Below are 9,835 nucleotides of genomic sequence, written 5' to 3' on the forward strand. Positions count from 1 at the left end.
TTAAAACTATATTATTAAGAATAAAACATTCCACTCTTGTCTGCGAGTGGGGTTCTTGAGAACCCCATAGAGAATTAGCCTCAATTTTCAACCAGGGAAAGAGCTTAAGATAAGGGGCTTCTGGACACAACAGTCCACATCTACTTTAACTTTATGTAGTTTCCAAAAAAACGACCCTGGATCCTTCCCAGACCTGATGTTGACCTATGATTTACTTTGAGTCTATCCAAACACTGCTTCATTTAAATGTCGCCCAAACTCCACTCTTACCCAAAATTGTACAATAACTTTTATCTTTTTGTTGTTTGGTCAGATGCCTCACAGTTCTTCTGTGTGATCTCCCTCATTGTAATGAGTCAGTAATCTGACTTTGTCAAACTATACGTTGGCCCCTTGTGCCTGTAGACTGATTGGGCAAGGGCAAATGACACTTCTCTAAAGGGGCTGCTCTAATGTTTCAAAGATAAAATAGGCTCTCCTAATCCACTTCTCTGATAAGCACCTTCTGCTTTTCCTTCATGGTATATTGTATCCTTCAAGACCTCAAGGCAATGCAATAATTTAGTCAAATATTGTTTAAAATATTAACGAATTATATTTGTTCTACTCCACTGATAGTTTTGTAAAGTTGAGAGCACTCTAAATACCCTGTTACTCCTTTCACTGGAGCCTTAATGTTATTAGTTTTTAAGTTCCAAAGCCTGATGGAGGAGAGGGAAAGCTGAAGGGTCAAGAACAAGAACAGTAGAAAGAGGTAAAATGACTGAAATGAAACTACAATTTTGGGTTACTTCTGAAGCCTAAAAACTACCAAGTAGCCACTCAGTAACTATCTATCAAATAAATGAATGAACATATGTGCCATTAAGCAAAATCAGTTTAATACATATATATTTAACATTCAATTTCTCATAAGGCTGTTATTTGCATCTTGAGGATAAAAATTCAAAAATAGTGTGTTCAGCTCTTGACACTGGATAATGTGGACATGTATTTATCTTATGCCTGTCACCTTTCCTTTCTGACAAGTTTCTACTCTGCTGTATCACAGTAAAACAACCACTCTAAGCTGATGAGCCTCTTATCACTTTACACTTTCCTCACCCCCTCTATCCTGTAACATTTGGTATTTTGTTTAATCCTAAACACTCCAGTTATTTGCTCATGTCAAGAACAGATACCTTATCATTGGGATTTTATCTGAGGGCAGAAACTCCACTGCAGTCATTAGTGCAAATATAAAAAATCAAGAAAGACGTTTTTAAAAGAACTAACAGCTATCCCTCATCTATATCCTAAATCATCAAATATTTTTATCCATTCTCCTTTACAATTTTGAGTTTCTTAAAAATGTTTTATTGCCCTAGCCGGCTTGGCTCAGTGGATAGAGCATCAGCCTGCGGACTGAAGGGTCCCAGGTTCGATTCCGGCCAAGGGCACATGCCTGGGTTGCGGGCTCAATCCCCAGTAGGGGGTGTGCAGGAGGCAGCCGATCAATGATTCTCTCTCATCACTGATGTTTTTATCTCTCTTTCCTTCTCTCTTCCTCTCTGAAATCAATAAAGAAATACATTTAAATGTTTTATTGTATTCCTATGCAAAACAGAGATAATAAATAAAAGTAGCCGTGTACTAAGCACCACTGTTTCTTGCTTCAAAGAATGTCCAGTAGATTTGCTATTACTTGCAAGACATACATGTAAAATATACATTAAATATTCCAGTTGTATGAATAATAAAAATTACAAAAAACTTCAATAAACAAAATTTGTGCCTAATGTACAATGTAACAATGTTCTTATGAAGAAGTTTTAATATAGAACAGAACATTCTTTTTTTTCCAGAAATTTTAAAAAATGTATTCTTCTTTTAAGAACATCTAAGGTTTATGAACTTTCAAATATACACAAAGAAATGTCTGGTTGCCTATTGCTTTCCTGAATTCTTGTCTGAACTACAGCCTAGCTATCCTGAATAAAGAAAATTGTCTAACCCAATGTCTCTTTCTGCTTTCTTTCTTTCGCTCAGACTTTCATTTTCTTATTGATAACAATTACCCTTACTCTATCATAGAAATTTAAAAATAACTCCTGACTTTTCCATTCTCTTTCAGAACATGCATATTTATACCATGACTGCATGACCTTAAATATATTATTTAACCTCAAAGAGCCTGTTTTCTCATTTGTAAAAGAGGATAATGATACCTATCTAAAAAGGTTGTAAAGGTTTTTGAAATAAAGGATGTAAAGGTTTTAGTACAATCCTTTGTATTTGGCAAATGAATTATAAATGATAGCATTATCTACATTATTACCTTCATCAATGTCCCCTTATTAATTTCTGATTTTAGTAATTTGAATATACTGTCTTTTTTCCTTAGTTAATCCAGCTAAAGATTTGTTAATTCATTGGTCTTTTCAAAGAACGCTTTTTTTTTAATGACTATTTTTTTCTATTCTCTATTTCATTCATTTCTGCTCTAATCTTATTATTTCCTTCCTCTTTATGGCTTCAAACTTAATTGAATATAATATATTCAAGAATTAATATTTCCTCAAATGCCTAAACTGTAAGAATAAATAAGTACTTCTGAGTCCTGAGGCCAAGAGCAGCCTATTTGTTAGATTTACTGTTTAAATCCCTATGGACAGCTCTCATATAATTCACAGTAGAATATTACTACGTCTTTATGAAGATGTTTGGAAAAGGCAAGAGGCCATGGGTGAGAATTACTCTACATTAAATGTTAAGGCGATCTTCTATTTTGTGAGACTTGTGCCAGACTGAAAGAGAGCAATACCATGGGCCTCTTGAGTATTTACAGGAAAAATTGAAATCAAGCCTTTCATTTCTAGATTATCATGTCATCATGAGACATGACAGAATTTGGTCTGTTTCTGAAGAAAACAAGAATGACAAGAACCACCTGTCATCCTATAAACACTCATTTTCCCCTCTTGAGAAAAGATCATGGATGCAATTGACACGATTACTATAATGTGGGTTCCACAATTCTCCCCAAAGATGTAGCTCGTATGTCCCTAAAACTGGCTTTCTAAAGGTCTGCTCAGAAGAGTTACTTTCTCTCTGATTTTCATCTGCATCTCTTGCTTAGCTTTCACACTTCACCTTACCTGGTCCAGGATCCCCTCCATCGCCAGGTACCTCATTCAACCCACCTACCCAGTGCTTCCTATGTTTCATAATCATGATTTTTCTGAGTTAGAGACCTTTGGTCATATTTAAGGAGATGGGATTTTCTGTTATTCTCAAAAAATAACTTCAGCAGAAATCAGAAAAGCATGAAAAAACATCCTTTGGACTAAGGGGTGGTTAATGGATACTTACCTGAATTGGGAGGCTTTCTACAGAAAATAATGAAACACTGGTTTAAGCAATAAAGACATTTACAGTATTACCTTAGAATCTAGATGAAAAGAAGCCCATAGTTGGTATACACCAGGTTTAATTCATCAGCTCAATAGCATCAACAAGTACTCAGGTCTTTCCACTTTCTTCTGAGTCATTTCATTGTGTTGACTTTGTTTTTAAGTTGCCTCCTCTCTGGTTGCAAGATGGCTGCAGCAGGTCTAGTCATTACATTTGGACATGCCAGTGTCCAGGGCAGTTGCCTTTTCCTTGTGTGTATCTTCCTTTCACATTTTAAGAATGAAGTTTTTAAAGATTATATTTAAAATTTTTGGCATCTCTGTGCTGTCAATCTCTTTCATCTTTTCGAATCAAATCATCAATAGTATCTATTAAAAACAAAATGTCTATGTAAAATAATTTATTTTAGTAAGATTCATGGAGCAGTTGCTGAGTGAGCTAGGGATTTTTAGGATTGGGATGAGGAGAGGAGTGTATTGACTATTGGAAGGTGAGAAGCTAATAGGCTTAAATCCAGTAGGAACAGTTTAGGCCCAAGAACAAAAGGTTTGAGCTAGGACTTCTTGGCCTCTTAATTTCTTTTTTTTACCTCCGTCTAAAAGATTTGTATTCTATAACTTGCCTTGGCTAACCTTTCTTAATCTCATAATCTCATTTAATCAATAACAACTACTGCCCCACCTTCACAATATTCACTTTAAGCATTTAATTCAATGAATATCACCTCCTTTCCTTCCAGCATATTTTATTGTGCAAACTGCAATATTCCTTTGACTCAATAGGACCTCCAATTCATTGACCCTATAAAGTGTTGACTGTTCATCATCCCATCATTTGTCTCTTTCTCAGACCAAAAAACTTCCAAACTGCCCTGTAAACACCCTCATAGCTCAGTGGCCAGAACTGAGTCACATGCTCTTTCTAAACCAAAACTGGTAAGAAAAATATAGTTACCAGGACTAGTTTAAAACAATCATGATTTTTTCCTGATACGGAGATAGAGAGATCTTCTTCAGAATACCTACACCTAGATTCCAAGGTAAAAGGAAGAATAAATGTTGGATAGTTAACCAATAGTAACTGCTATAGTATTATGTGTTAACATTTATCCTTTTAGCCCTAGCTACGTGACAGTTTTTGAAGTCACTTTTCATTTGTCAAGAATAGGGTAGGTATCAGGAAAAGAAACACAAAAGTAGCTATGTTTCTATCAATCACATTCTAGAACTGGTTCTACTAAATCCTTGTTGGATGACTTTAAGTAAGGCATCTGACCTCTATTTGTCTCGATTTCCACATCTACAACATGATATAAATATCTGTCATGGAATAGCTGGAAAGATAATTACACTAAATAAATGCAAAGCAGTATCATTTCCACATTTTAGCTGCCCACACTGCCTGTTTGTTCTATTTTCATGTATTCATTCATTTATACATCTTTTCAACAAATAGTTGCTGACAGTTTACTTAAAGTTAGATACTGGATGAATACTTTGGAATCAGAAAGTTTTCATCATGGCCCCCATATCTAAAGTATTAACCAATGAATGACTTAGCAGCAACTGTTTTGTCTCTTGGAGTACAGAATCAGTAAGGCAGTGTAAGATGTAATACAAGAAAGATTAAGTGGGGTAATGAGGGGTGTTGTGTAACCATAATGTTTGCTTCAGCTGGAATGTGAACTGTCCTGTTTACAAAAGTGCCTGCAGCCAAGTAAGTGAGTCCACAGGTGCCTACATTGCTTTTCTAGCTTAGATATTGTTTGGTTTTAATATTTACTATATATAATATAGGCAAAGCAATGACATGGATTTATGCTACAATAAAATAGTGAACAAAAACTGAAAGAAGATTGGTTCATGCATGGGCTAGTGAGACATGAAATTGACATTAATGGACTAAGGAAAGAAAGCTTTCCTGATGAAGAACTAATAAAGAACTGTTCTGAAAGCTCTCCATTGTTTGGAATGACAAGGAAACATTGATGACTTTAAACTCAGCTAACTAACAGATTGTCTTAAGAATCCAATAGCCCAAAGAGATTTTTTAATTTTGGAAATTTTTTCCTCACATTTCAGAAAAATGTAAGATGTTAAAACACAACTGCTTTTTTCTATGCCTGTTCTTAAAAAATACAGGGGAGAAGAGGGATTTTTACCAGGATTTGGAACCCATTATTCATCTTTGTGATGGGATAACAATATATTTTGGATGAAGGGAACTTCTGGAGGAAATTGTGTTTCTGAGCAATAATACTGGCTTGTGTCGGAAAATAATTATAGAACAGGATTAGAAAGTAAATAGCTACAGTTTACCCCTATTAAATGGGAATAGAAAAAACATTAAAATATTGGTAATTTAAGCTTACCATCATTTTGTATCTGGATTCTCAAACAGTTCTGTGGATTTAGAACCAACATTTGATGGGAAGGAAGAATTCCCAACCTCCAAGTCCCATGATGTGTCAGGCCACCAGAAGAAAAGTTTTGTCACTACAAAATAACTCCCTTAGCAGGGTAAAACTGCAGGTCAACTCTATAGCTATGGTGTGGTTCAGTGAAGTTCTATTCATAAGTTGAAACAATTTACAACTCTGCTTAGCTTTGATATGCGGGGGAACAATGTTGAATCTAGCTGTCAGTGACCTTGTGGTTCCTTCTGAGCAAAGATATCTTGTAGTCTGCGGAGCTTGTGATCTACGCGGCCTCCATTCAAGCAAGGTTGAAGGGACTGCTGTTGAAGCAAGAATCACTCCAGCCCTGTCCATGCACATGGGTCACTCTTCTGTTGGCTTCTTCTACTGCAATAATAAAAAGCACTAAATCAATAACGGGCAAAGGAAAGATGAAACGTTAGGGAAATAAGATACTAGAGTTAAGACCTTCTTGGCCTAGGGAGAAACTTAGTTGCTTAATGTAGTTGTGAGATAACCGATATCTATGAAAAACTGGCCATTTTTTCAGTTTACTTGATTAAAAGAAAAGTGATAATAAGAAACAGTCTAATGCTCCTTAAAAGTAACTAACTCGGGGCCAGGAACTACATAAAGTCTTTATGTAAACTGTCCAATTTAATCCTCTCAACAATCCAGACGTGGGTTTTATCCCCACTGTACAGAGGAAAACAAATCGAGGCAACAGAGTTTAACTTACTCAAGATCTCACAGATATTAAGTGATGAAGCTGGAATTCAGAAACCAGAAAGTCTAACTTCAGAAACCAAGTTCTTAGTGTTTACATAGACAGCCTATCCTTTTCCCCACAGAATTTAGCTTTTTCCTTTATTGTTTCTTCACCAGAAAACCATCTTTTAAAATAAATTCTTTTAAAAGTACAGTAGAAAGCTGTAACTTAAAATACCATGTATGACATCACGCAACCTTAAGACAAAATGCCTATTTTAGAAGTCCTATGAATAATCTGGCAAAAATAATCTACCCTATTCTTTAATGTAGTGGACTGAATAAAAAAAAAATTCTACTTAAGACAAATTAAAATAATGTAGAAAAACAGACTTCAACTTTTTCCTTTTCATTCTGAAAGATGTAACAGATTCAAGTGTTACATTCTCAGATCCTCAGAGCTGACCATCCAACTTTTAACATGTTTGTTTCTCTCAAATCCTTTCCCATTTCTCTCAGTTGCAAATCTAAGCCATTTCCAAATTCGATAAGATTTAACTCTCATCACCCCCCATCTCTTCAGACAAGTTTTTGCCTACTGGGTCACTGAAACAAACAAACAAACAAACAAAAAACTGAGGCTACCAGGCTTGAAATCCAGGAATTCTGACTAACATATGTACCCATATGCATCCTCTTTCCAATCTCCCCTCAGAAGGTCTCCTCTCCTTCTGGTTCAAATCAAATTCTGACAGTGCTATTGGTTCCATCCCCTCCCATCTCTTTAAGGAACTTGAGTCATTGATTTTCTATCATATCATTTGTGCTGTTGTAGATTTGCCAAATACATTGCTACCATGCCCACAACTTCTTATGAGGGAAAGCAATCCATCCATAGTCTTTGCAAAGGAGCAGCCATGTTTTATACCATGTAAATTCCTGTGTACCAACTGATTGGACAATGTGGGCACCTATTTCAAAGGGCAGCTAACTTATAGGCTGGCCAAAGAATTAAGACATGTTCCTGGCATGAAAAGATAAGCAGGGTCAGTTTCTTAAAACTTCTCAAAAGTGCTCACTGCTTTAAGCATGAGACCCATCTTTAAGTGAGATGAGTGATTTTTTTTTATTATTTAAAAAGTTTTGAAATGACCTTTGATGCATGTCTTGCCCGTGAATGTCATTCACTTTAATGTGGAAGCAAGTTTATATCGTATAGTTGCTAGAACGCTAAGAATGTTAATATTGGAATAATAATGTTGAACACTGTTGATAATAATACAACTCACAGAAGCCTATTTTATGCGTTTTAAATGCATCATCTTGATACTGTTGTAATTAACTAGTTATTATTAACAGGAAAGGAGCAAAGGGAAGACCAGACATTATAGGCATGTCATTGGGCAGCTTCGCCAGGAAGCTACTACACTCCCCAGGGGACTAACAAAGGGGAGATAGGCGCATGCCCAGTAAGTTGGACTGACATAGGCAAGGTGCTTACTGTCAGTCACACCTGAGAACAAAATGGGCATGGCCACTACACGGGTGCAGAATTTGGGATATTTAATTTCCTAAACAAAGGAATTCGCTCTTGGCTCTCTTACTGCTTTGGGGACTCTTGGGACTTGTGTGACTCCAGGTTTGTGGGGCTACTTTGCGTTTGCCCGCATGGCCATGCCCACACACAATGGACTAATGGACTGCAACTAGCCTGATGCTGAACTGGACCCAGCTCCAACATGGAAAGGAAACTGGACACTGGCTCTGCTTCTAGCTTCACTGAAACCCCAACGACACTTCTATGACTCGACTAAGAGAAATGGGATTTTGGAAACGGAGTAATTCCACAAAAATAAAAGCTTTCTACCCTATCTCAACCTCCCATGGAGGCCTCTGGAAATGCTTATTCCAGTGGTACCCCAAGAACCCAACTCCCACTAGCAATGGAGAAAGACCACCTACGTTTTTTTCTGATAACAATCTGATTCTTACAATAATCCTATGGTGTAGGTTCCTAATTTTCAGATAAAGAATCTAAGGCTAAGAGGACTTGGGTAATTTTCTAAGATCACTCCGTTAATGTGTGGCTGAGCTTGGAGTCTGGATCCAAAGTTTATGTCCTCTTTATATCTGTTTTCCTAACCAAAAGTATAAAGGCATTGCTTAATTTTATTTTATCATTTGTCATCGTGGCTTGGCATCAAAATAATTGAAGTTGGTTTACGTAAGTATATAAACAGCATAAAATTAACAGATGAGTGATTAAAGGAAAAATAAAATCAAGCTAGGGGCAAATAGTGCATGCAAATACATGACATAGGTTTTGTAAGTAGTTAGGCAGGGTCTGTAAAGACTGCTTCACCAGGAAGGAGTGATGCCTTTGGGGAGACTTGCTAGCTTCTTCATAGGTTAACATGTAGAGGTACCCCCCTCTGGATCAGAGACGCACTGAAGGACAGAGTAAGGATGGAGATGACTTGCCAAGAGCCATTTACTAGTGTCTTTGAAGGAAAAGCTACACTTTACAAAGACATGACCAAAACTTCTTCAATACTTACATTCTTTTTCCAACTGGCCTATAAACTGGGGTTCAAGTGGAGAAAATAAGATATTGTTCAGAGTTACGATTTGGGGCGAGTGTCAAAGATTTCTGAGCAATAACCAACAACAAAAACAACAACAACAACAAAACCCTAGCTGCTGATTTGAGTAATTACAGGGGCGTAGAGTTTGGACTTGGAACGGTGGTAAGTAGAGAGCTTGTTTGCCTCACGTAGCAGATTAACTCACATTTAATAACGGAGTAAATCTGTTGGGCCATGACTCAGTGCGCCCAAATGACCAGGATCGCGATGTCTTACTAAGCCTTCAGGGTCAACACACACAGTACTTTTAGGGTGCGGTCTCACATTAGTCAGCTTTGCTAGTCTGGGTCAAGAGACGACCAAAAGCTCAGGAATTAAATTCCCTGGAGACTGGGCCTCCTTCCCGGTTCTCCTCCGCCTTGTATACTGTTTGTGTTCAACTACGAATGGGCGCAAGCCTTGGGCTTCAGGGGGCAGGCCTCCCGGGTTCTGCACTTTTAACAACCGCCTCGGGTGCATCTGATGCGATGGTTCAGACCGCATTTTGAAAAGCAGAGTAGGACGGGGAAGGATGGTGAGTACAAGAGTCAGCTGCTCCAAGGCGTCCTGTTTCGGCCGCTTTGGAGGCGAAGGCCGCGTCCGGGCTTATTCACACCTTTGAACCTTCAGAGAGCGGGGGCGTTGTGGCGTCAGGCCCCACGGCCCCTGCGACGAGGAAACTCGCCCACGCTCC

At 37.6% G+C, this 9,835-nt stretch overlaps 1 long non-coding RNA gene across 1 annotated transcript; it reads right to left on the minus strand.

Moving 5' to 3' along the window:
- Positions 1–1,568: 1,568 nt before the first annotated feature.
- Positions 1,569–9,829, minus strand: LOC102256321. Its single transcript, XR_314160.2, has 3 exons — positions 9,308–9,829; positions 5,765–6,196; positions 1,569–3,761 (listed from the first exon to the last, which is right to left on the minus strand). It is a non-coding gene; the product is annotated as an uncharacterized LOC102256321 (long non-coding RNA).
- Between the last annotated feature and the right edge of the window lie 6 nt (positions 9,830–9,835).

Source organism: Myotis brandtii, unplaced genomic scaffold (genome assembly GCF_000412655.1).
Source record: "Myotis brandtii unplaced genomic scaffold, ASM41265v1 scaffold475, whole genome shotgun sequence".
In the NCBI taxonomy this organism is placed as follows: Eukaryota; Metazoa; Chordata; class Mammalia; order Chiroptera; family Vespertilionidae; genus Myotis; species Myotis brandtii.